Source organism: Sorex araneus, chromosome 6 (assembly GCF_027595985.1).
Source record: "Sorex araneus isolate mSorAra2 chromosome 6, mSorAra2.pri, whole genome shotgun sequence".
Classification (NCBI taxonomy): domain Eukaryota; kingdom Metazoa; phylum Chordata; class Mammalia; order Eulipotyphla; family Soricidae; genus Sorex; species Sorex araneus.
In genome coordinates, this window is record NC_073307.1 from 80601427 (window position 1) to 80610808 (window position 9382).

The 9382-nt window shown below is 52.3% G+C and overlaps 1 protein-coding gene across 3 annotated transcripts in view; it reads right to left on the reverse strand.

The window, feature by feature from the left end:
• RAD52 (RAD52 homolog, DNA repair protein) overlaps window positions 1-6862 on the reverse strand; it is a 35836-nt gene extending 28974 nt beyond the window's left edge. For 2 of the 3 annotated variants that reach the window (XM_055142181.1, XM_055142179.1), the window contains exon 1: window positions 6798-6845. The gene's annotated coding sequence lies outside the window, so the exon portion shown is untranslated. Of the gene's footprint in view, window positions 1-6797 lie in introns of all 3 variants that reach the window. The other variant, XM_055142180.1, reaches the window with a different exon arrangement.
• Between the last annotated feature and the right edge of the window lie 2520 nt (window positions 6863-9382).

A 9382-nucleotide genomic window follows, 5' to 3' on the forward strand; every position in this document is an offset into this window, starting at 1 on the left:
TTTCGACAGTTTCCCAAAGTCAAGGGGGTGGGGGGATGCTGAAAAATGGGGACTTCAGCACCTAACTACAGTGGGCTGAGAGCAAGGAATGAGAGGAAGCCAAGAAAGATTCAGAAGGGAACAAGATTCACCAAAATGTGTTCTCATCCACTGCCTTAGCACCTAAAGGCATTTCTAATTATTTGCAGCGAAAGGAAGGAAAGAGCAAGACGGAGTGTGGCATTTCACCGCGGAACTTTTCCAGGTGCCAGAGCTCGAGTGCCTGTGCAGGCCATAAATCCCATCCCTGGTCCGTGCCCACCCCCCGTCCCATTAGGCAGCAAATTCCATCCTGGCAGCATCTTAAGGGATTTCTAGCTGCACGGCAGCCGGCTGGCGTTAGCACAACCACAGGGTATGCCCCCTGCCCCAAGCAAGTACCAAAGCTAAAAGCATCCAGGACTCCCAGTGAGCAGGCAAGAGTGACCCCTCGGGACGCAGAGGCCATGGGCTCCAGCACCACAAGCTCATGTGGGTACAACTCGCCTTCACGGCCTGGAGGGGAGGGGAGAAAAGAAAAATCCCCTGTTTTGTCTAAGGTCTCATTTTACTAACGACCATGCGGGTCACAGTCAGGAGAATAAGGAAAAATAGGAAAGAATTAGAAGCCTGTATGCCGGAGGGTGTCGGGAGAAACGGACTCTCATTCTTCCGCTGGTGGGAATGCCAACTGATGCAGACTTTTTGGGAAAAAAATATGAACATTCCTCGAAAAACTAGAAATTAGCTCCCCCATGACCCAGCAAAACCACTACTGGGACTATATCCTGGAGATGCAAAAAAATTACAACAGAAATGACATCTGCACTTGTATGTTTATTACAGCACTGTTTACAATAGCCAGAATTAGGAAAAAACCTGAGTGTCCAAGAACAGACGACTGGTTAAAGAAACTTTGGTACCTCTACACAATGGAATACTATGCAGTTGTTAGGAAAGATGAAGTCATGAAATTTGCATATAAGTGGATGCACATGAAGAGAATCATGCTAAGTGAAATGAGTCAGAAAGAGCGGGACATACATAGGATGACTGCATTCATTTGTGAAATATAAAGTAACATAATAGGAGACTAACATCTAAGGCAGAGAGACTCTTGCCCATGCGCCTGGTTGTCTTCCCTGGGGCCCCTCGGAGGGGATGGGCTCCAGCTTCCCTCCCCGCCCTGAGCAGAGCTCCCGGCGGCCGAAGACCTCCGGAGCCTAGCCACAGCCATGCTCAAGGCCCCTCTCCACACGTTCGGACGAGCCTCACGCATGAAGGTACTGGCAGAGGAACCCAGGTGTGTGGGACCCGGGGCTGAGACCTCCAAGCCTGCTGGGCTCCTCCACCCAGATTTCCCATTTCCCGGTAGCTAGGCAGTCACAGCCAGGGACTGCCCCCAGCGCTGTGGAATCCCATCCACAGCCAGCATCCAGAGACCTAAAAAAAGCAAGCTCCCGGAAGCGTGCGGCCGCTTTGCGGCCTACCTATATAGCCTACTTCTCCCTCCGGAGAACCTGGCAAACTACCAGGAGTTTCCTGCCCACATGGGAGAGCCTCGCAAGATCCCCATGGTGTATTAATATGCCAAAACCAGTAACAAGCTGGGTCTCATTCCCCTGACCCTGAAAGAGCCTCCAATGCTGCATCGTTGGGAAGGACGAGTAGAGAGGCTTCTAAAATCTCAGGGCTTGGACGAATGGGGACGTTACTGAGACCACTCAAGAAATTCGATGATCAACGGGATGATGATGATGATGATGATGAACACCTAAGGACAGTAAAGATAAGGGCCAGGAGGATCGCACCATGGCTTGGAAACAGGCCCCACATGCTGGGGGAAAGGCAGCTGGGATAGAGAAGGGACCACTAAGTAAATGATGGTTGGAGGGATCACTCAGGATGGCTGATGCTTGCTGAAAGTTGACAAAGAACCAAATGTGATGGCCTCTTAGTACCTGTTGCAAACCAAACACCCAAAAGGAGAGAGAGTAAGAGGGAATGTGCCTGCCACAGAGGCAGGGGGTGGGATGGGGGTGGCTGAAGGGATACTGGGAACATTGGTGGTGGTGGAGGGATGGGTGCTCAATCATTGTATGACTGAAATACAATCATGAAAGTTTGTAAGCCTGTAACTGTATCTCATGGTGATTCAATAAATAAAATAAAAGCTGGTAAGCTGGGGGTGAGGTTCAGTGGTGAAGCACTGAGCTGGCATGAGGCAGGAGGCACCACCCACATCAAGTGTTACCACTGGCACTTTTGCGGTGACACCCAGCATCACAAGTGCAGCATCTGGCGAACCTCCACATCAGCTACTACAAGGGAGAGGACAGAGGAGACGGGGTGGGGGAAGCTTATGTTATCTGGAAACCTTGAGTGAGCAATGGAAATTTTATTTTTGTTGGCGCTCAGGGGCCTTATGGGATACAAGTCTACCCGCTGTACTATCACTCTGGCCCCAGCAACAGAAATTCTATTATTTTTTAATTTTTATTTATTTTTTCTTTTTGGGTCACACCCGGCAATTACTCCTGGCATTGCTCAGGGGACCATATGGGATGCTGGGATTCGAACCTGAGTTGGCCGCGTGCAAGGCAAACGCCCTACCCGCTGTGCTATCGCTCCAGCCCCAGCAATGAACATTTTAAACTAAAAATGGTAAGATTTCATTTCTACCTTCTCAACAGTGAATAGTTGGTGGAGAGAACAGTTAGGAGTCTATAATCAACTGTCTAGAGAGGAAATGACAAAGGCTCAAGACAGGGGAAATGCTGGCCAAGGCTGGACCCTGGGCAGGTATGCTAGGAGGAGTATGGTTTGGTTTTTGGTTCACAGGGATCACTCCTGGGGAACCATGCGGAATGCTGGGGATCAACCCAGTTAGGAGTCTGCAAAGGCAGGTGCTCCCTTATTCACTGGACCCTCCCTCCAGGATAGGAGCCAGTCTGTTGACAGGACTCAGGGATAGATTTTGATGTGATGAGTAAGAACAGCCTGGTAGATGAGCAGTAGTGGAGGTTTCATTCTTTCATGTGCCTTCAGGTTCATACTTCTATGTTTGTGCTACTTTCTAAAAACTTAGCAACAGAGTCACTGTCACTGTCATCCCGTTGCTCATCGATTTGCTTGAGTGGGCACCAGTAACGTCTCCATTGTGAGACTTGCTGTTACTGTTTTTGGCATATCGAATATGCCACGGGTAGCTTGCCAGGCTCTGCCATGCGGGCAGGATACTCTCAGTAGCTTGCCAGGCTCTCTGAGAGGGGCGTGCAAGGCAAATGCCTTACTGTTGTGCAACAGAGTAGGAAAAAAAAAAACCTAACGAACTAAACTTAGCCTCAATCTTGAAGCTGTATGTACCTCACTACACATTAGATATGAATTTGTTTTGCTTTGCTTTGCTTTTTTTGCAGTGCCAAAGACCGAACCCAGAGCTTTATAAAGGAGAGACCTCCTATACTCTAAAATTAACTCTGTTCCCACAGCATTCTGGACATGCCTTGGGGCATACATCACACTCTACCCCAAATTTGGCAACTTGGTTTGTTTGTTTGTTTTAGTTTTGGGGCCATGACAGGTGGTACTCAGGAATTACTCCCAGCAAGCCAGGGGTATAATATGGGGTGCACAATGGGCTAGAGCAACAGCACAGAGGGTAAGAATTTGCCTTGCACGTGGCCGACCCAGGTTCTATTCCAGCATCCCATATGGTCCCCCAAGCACTGCCAGGAGTGTTTCCTGAGTGTATGAGCCAGGAGTAACCCCTGTGCATCACCGGCTATCACTCAAAAAAGAAAATACACACACACACACACAACAGTGCTCGGTATTGAACCAGGGTCAGCTGTGTGCCCTAGTACCATCTTTTTGGCCCCATGGCCACATAAAAACAGTGGATCCCCAGCATTTGATTTTACATATCAAATAAGCATTTTAATATATAAGGCAATTAAGGGGAGAAGTGGCCCAGCAGGTAAGGTACAGACTTTACAGGTAACCCACCAAGTTTGATCGCCAGCACCAAATATGGTCCCAAAGAGACACCAGGAATGACTCCTGAACAGAGTCAGGAGTAAGCCCTGGGCAGAGCCAGGTGTAACCCCAAAATTTCAAAAAATATTTTTTAAAATATAGGGGCTGGACCCATAGCACAGCAGGCAGGCACGTGCCTTGCACGCAGCCAACCTGGGTTTGATCCCCAGCATCCCATATGGTCTTCCAAGCACCACCAGGAGTGATCCCTGAGCACAGAGCCAGAATATGTCCTGAGCACCACAGGATATGACAATCCCCCCCCCAATTTTTTTTAAATTAATAAAAGCATTCTAGGGCTGGAGCGATAGCACAGCGGGCAGGGCGTTTGCCTTGCACGCGGCCGACCTGGGTTCGATCCCCAGCATCCCATATGGTCCCCTGAGCACCGCCAGGAGTAATTCCTGAGTGCAGAGCCAGGAGTAACCCCTGTGCATCGCCAGGTGTGACCCAAAAAGCAAAAAAAAAAAAGCATTCTAGTCCTATATTAGCTATTCTCTACTTCAAGACTGCCAATACAGTATTAAAAATGAAAGCCTTCACTGGAAAAATGCTAGAAGTTGCAGATACTAAAAAATATTCATTCTTGGTTTCTACTCCGGTATAACTGAATTGGTTATAGGGTCAGTTCTCATTACTCATAATGGTTATGCTCTAACAATGTGTCATCAATGTATCATCAGAAACGAATTACTGCAGAGGACTGAACCACTGCGTCTAGGAGAAACACAGGGTTAGGTCCTGCCAACCCTCTACTCACATCTTCAACCAGTCGATGCAAATCCTGGGTTATTCTGCATTTTGCTGGTTGTTTTATTTGGGAGCCAGAGCCAACTGTCCTCAGAGTTAACTCTTGGCTCTGCTCTCAAGAATCACTTCTGGTGGCTTGGGGGAACTAGATGGGGTGCCATGACTGAATGTGGGTCTGCTGCATACCAGGCAAGCGGCTTACCAGCTGCCATCTCTCTGGCCCCAACACACCATTACATTTGACTTTGGCTTTCTGGGCCACACCCAGCGATGCTAAGAATTACTCCTGGCAGTGTTCAGAGGACCATATGGTATGCCGGAGATCAAACCCAAGTCAGCCCGCCTGCAAAGCGAACGCTCTCCCTGCTGTACTATCACTCCGGCCCCCAACACTTTTAACACTTACTGTTAAGTGTTCATTAACACTGACATCCCAGCCCACAGCATGACTCGGGACTAAACAAAGCAAAGGGAAGAGAAGCTGCTCTCTCAGTAAGGCAGGCACAGAACAGCAAGCACCTCGAGATGCTCGCGGCCATTCAGGTAGTGAAATCATTGATGAACTCGCAAAACGCCAACCTTCCGTGTGGGGCCAGAGAGAGCTCAACTGGCTAGCAGCCACAGGGTTTGGCCACAAGAGGTCTAGGTTCCACTTGCTGGGTGTGGCCCCCTAACAACACAAACACAGAAAGAAAAACATGGATGTGATCCCAGCACACGGAGCACAGAAACAAGCAGGCAGGGCAGTTCCTCTCCTCCAACTGCTCATGGGGCGCCCTTGGTGTCTCAGGTGGTTCAGTAGCTGAAAGAGTCTGGGGTCACAAAGAAGCTTAGCCACTAGCTGGATTCACACATACGGGTAAGGCGGAGCTGCGAGGTGACTGCACTGTGCAGGCAACCAGCGGAGCATTTCCCACGCTACCTCCAGCCGGCCAGGCCGGCGTCTTATCGCACGGTAACAGGCGGGGTGGCACGGGACACAGGCGCATCTGATGGCAAGTGGCCGGGGACATGTCTCTGCTTGGTTCCAAGGCCACTCGGGCGCCAGAAACACAGACTGGCCCCTTACAAGGCTGAAACATGACAAAATTCCCCTAAAAGGCCCAAGAGTTGTGGCCCCTGAAACAACACACCGTGCTGGCTGGTAAGCAGTGGGTGTGAAAGCGTTCCTGACGGCCAGCCCTGGGGGGGCCTCGGGCCTCAAAGATCACAGATGCCCCCAAAGGGGAAACAACCCATGGGGCCATGAAGGAAGGGAAGCAGAGAAGGGCTACCCCGCAGGAGGGCCCGGGCGTGGACCTGGAGAGGCACCGGGGACGGACAGGGGCAGGCGTGGACTGGGGAACACCGTGCTGCGTCGGACAGCAGTTCCGAGAGAATTTCTCGAGGCGGTCAACTCCAGAGTCACAACGATGAGGGGCTCAGGAGACAGGAGGAAGCGAGAGAGCGTCTGCAAATGAGTGGGGGGGGGGGTTGGGAATGATGAAAACGTTTGGAATCACAGTGACGCCGGCCTCACCTTGCGAATATACCCCCCAAAAAATTATTTTCAATTCCACTGTACAGTCTAAGGAGTGGAACCTAACCGCGTCCAAAGTATATAAACGATGCTGGGTTTTGGTTTCGGGTTGGGAAGGCTCTGTGTCGAGTTCCGTGCCCGCGTCTCGCGCCCTCCCCGCCCAAGGCCACTCCCCGCAATCCTTGCAGCTGTTGTGCCAACTTCAGCGCCGCCGCCGCCCCGCGCGCGCCCCCCGGCCAGGCCCCGCGGGCGCAGCTCCCCGGTCCCTCCAGGCGGCCTCCTCCGCCGCGATCCCGCCTCAGCCCCCGAGACTCGCACGGGCCTCGCGCTCGGGACCGTTAGGACTGGACGCGCGAGCCTCGCTCACTCGCCGCCCCGCACGCTCCCTTCCGAATCTGGGCCGCCCCGCGCGCCGCCGCCGGGCGGCACCGTCGGAACTATCCCCGCCCGGCACCTCTCCCGCCCCACTTACACGCCTGGGGCAGCGCGGGGCGCACGCAGGCTGCAAGCAGAACGCCGCGGGAAGGGCTTCGGGGGCGGGGAGAAGGGGGGGGGAACCGCGCAGAGGAGACTGGGAAGAAGGTCCACGGCATCCTGGGAAGAAGGTCAGCACCGAGGGCACGCCCAGAAGCGGAAGAGGCGGGCGTAAGTCAAGCCGGAAGCCGGAAGAGTACCCGTAAGTCAAGGCGGAAGGGGTGGGGGGTCGCAAGGCCATCCTGCGGAAAGCCGTAAAGCGAGGTGCGGTGGCGGTGACCAGCCTTGGAGGTCCGAGTCACCCTCTCGCCTCCGCCCTCTCCGCTGGCTCCTGGCGGGGCGGCTGAATCTAAGACCTGCTTCAGGGGTCCCTCGGCCTCGCGCCTCCCCTCCCCAGACCCCAGTTCGAACGCAGGCACGGCCAGGGAGGGACTCAGGACCAGTCGGGCAGGCTTGGGATGCTGGGGGCTTCTGAGGAGAATTAAGCCTCCTAGGGGCCGGGGGAGGGGACAGACGTGGCCTGCCTGCCCTGAGCCGCCGGTTCGATCCTTGGCACTGCCTGTTCCTGAGCACCAATTTCGCTCCCCCTGCCCCCAAAAAAGAGCATTTGGGGGAACTGGGTGCTTAGTCTTGAAGTACTGGCCTCGCGTGTGTGAGGCCCGCGTACCATCCTTTCACTGCAGGGGAGTTTTTTTCCTCTGAATGGCAAAGGCGCCCCCTTGCTGGGTGCCGCCGAGTTGGGCTCTCCTGCGCTGCCCCCGCCGCGTTAGGCAGGTCCTGGCCCTTCTGCCCCCTGAGCCTCGCGGCACCTGCGGGTGATTCTAACCACACCTCCGCGTGTGGGCATCGTGACCAGAGGATGCAACACACACAGGCACGGCGGCCCAGATAGAGGACTGCCACGGCCAGGGTGGGACACCCTCCCGGGAGGAACCGCAGCCTGAGCGGGGCACACGCCACCGCGGAGGGCGCCGGGCCGAGGGCGCGACCCCTAGCGAGCTCCACCTGGAACTGCATGCGCGGCGCACCGGAGCGAGTGTCAACAGTTGTGCCTGGGGGAAGGAGCAATTTGTTGGGGCTTGGTTTGGGGGACGCTCCCCGCGGTGTGTAGGTCTTATTCCTTAGTCTGTGCTCAGGGATCTCTCCAGACGGTGTTCAGGGGACCGTATTTGATTTTTTTTTTTTTGAGATGGGGGGCACGACACAGCCCATGGTGCTCAGGGGTTAGCTGTGGCTCTGCACTAAGGGGTCACTCCCGAGGGCTAAGGGAACCATATGGGATGCTGGAGTCGAACACGTTGGCCGCGTGCACGGCAAGCGTCCTGCCTGCTCCAGCCCAGGGTCCTATATTTGGTGCCGGGATCCACCCAAGGTTGGCCGCAAGCAAAGCATGTGCCTGTACAACCTCTCCGGTTACGGTTTTGTTGTGGGTTTTTTTTTTTAATGAAGAATGGTTATTATAACCCTTCAGAATATGCCCCTGCAGAGCCAGCAGAGACTGAGCATTCCCGTACACTCTGGCTCCTTCCTCTTCTGCCACTGCCTCACACATCCTCTCACTACTTGATGGCTTCTTAAATTAGCTAGACCGGAGGGAAGTGAATGGGTGGTGACTTGTGGGAGGGGAGTTCTTCATAATGTCCCTTAGAACTAACTGTGCCTGACAACTGGCTAATGATTGAACATCTTATTAGTGACGCGCAAACACAAGATTCAAGTTTAGTCATAACAAACCCAAATTAAGTCCTAAGGAACTCCAAGAAAATTATTCTCTTAAGATTTCAAAATTGGCTCTTGCAATAACTGCCCCTTTAACCCAACTGGTCATTACTTGGGTGGTACTACTCTAGGACAAGTCATTTCCTGGATTACTGCTCTTCCCAGTAACACTGGCAGAAACTCGGTCAAAAGCCTACGCCAGGTCTAAGCCTAAATAATTTGTTATTTGACAAATAGGACTTTCAAATCAACCAACTTTTTTTTAAATGATGCTGGAGCAGTTATATTAACTTATGAATAAATATAATGAATGGATTATTAATGATATTGATAAATGTTAAAGCATATAAATGTATATGAACAATAGTTATAATAAATTACAATATTGAGGTTAGGTTTATCAAAATACACAATTACAACCAAATTGAAGGATAAAATGTTAAATGCAGATGCACGTAAAGTATACCAAGAAGTGAATATATGACCTGTGGACATTAATATTCAGACCTCAGTTTGATGACGTCTGGAAGCCAGAGAATGCTTTATGTGCATGAGTGAGCAAAGTATACATGAGCATCCTTGCAGTTCCCCCATTTCTCCTCAGGTAGAAACTGCAGAGGTGGTCCTCCAGAGATGTACAAGGGGTGGAAATTTTGGATAGAAGTGTACCTGGTGGGGTGGAGAATGGTACAAAGCTTAAGGCACTTACCTTGCCTTAAGGTAAGTGACCCTTACGGCACTGACTGACCCTGATTCCAGCACCACATACTGTCCTTAAGCACCACCAGGAGTGATCCCTCTGCACAGAGTCAGAGTAGCCCTGAGCACTGCCAGATGTGGTCCAGCAACCTCGCCAGCCCCATA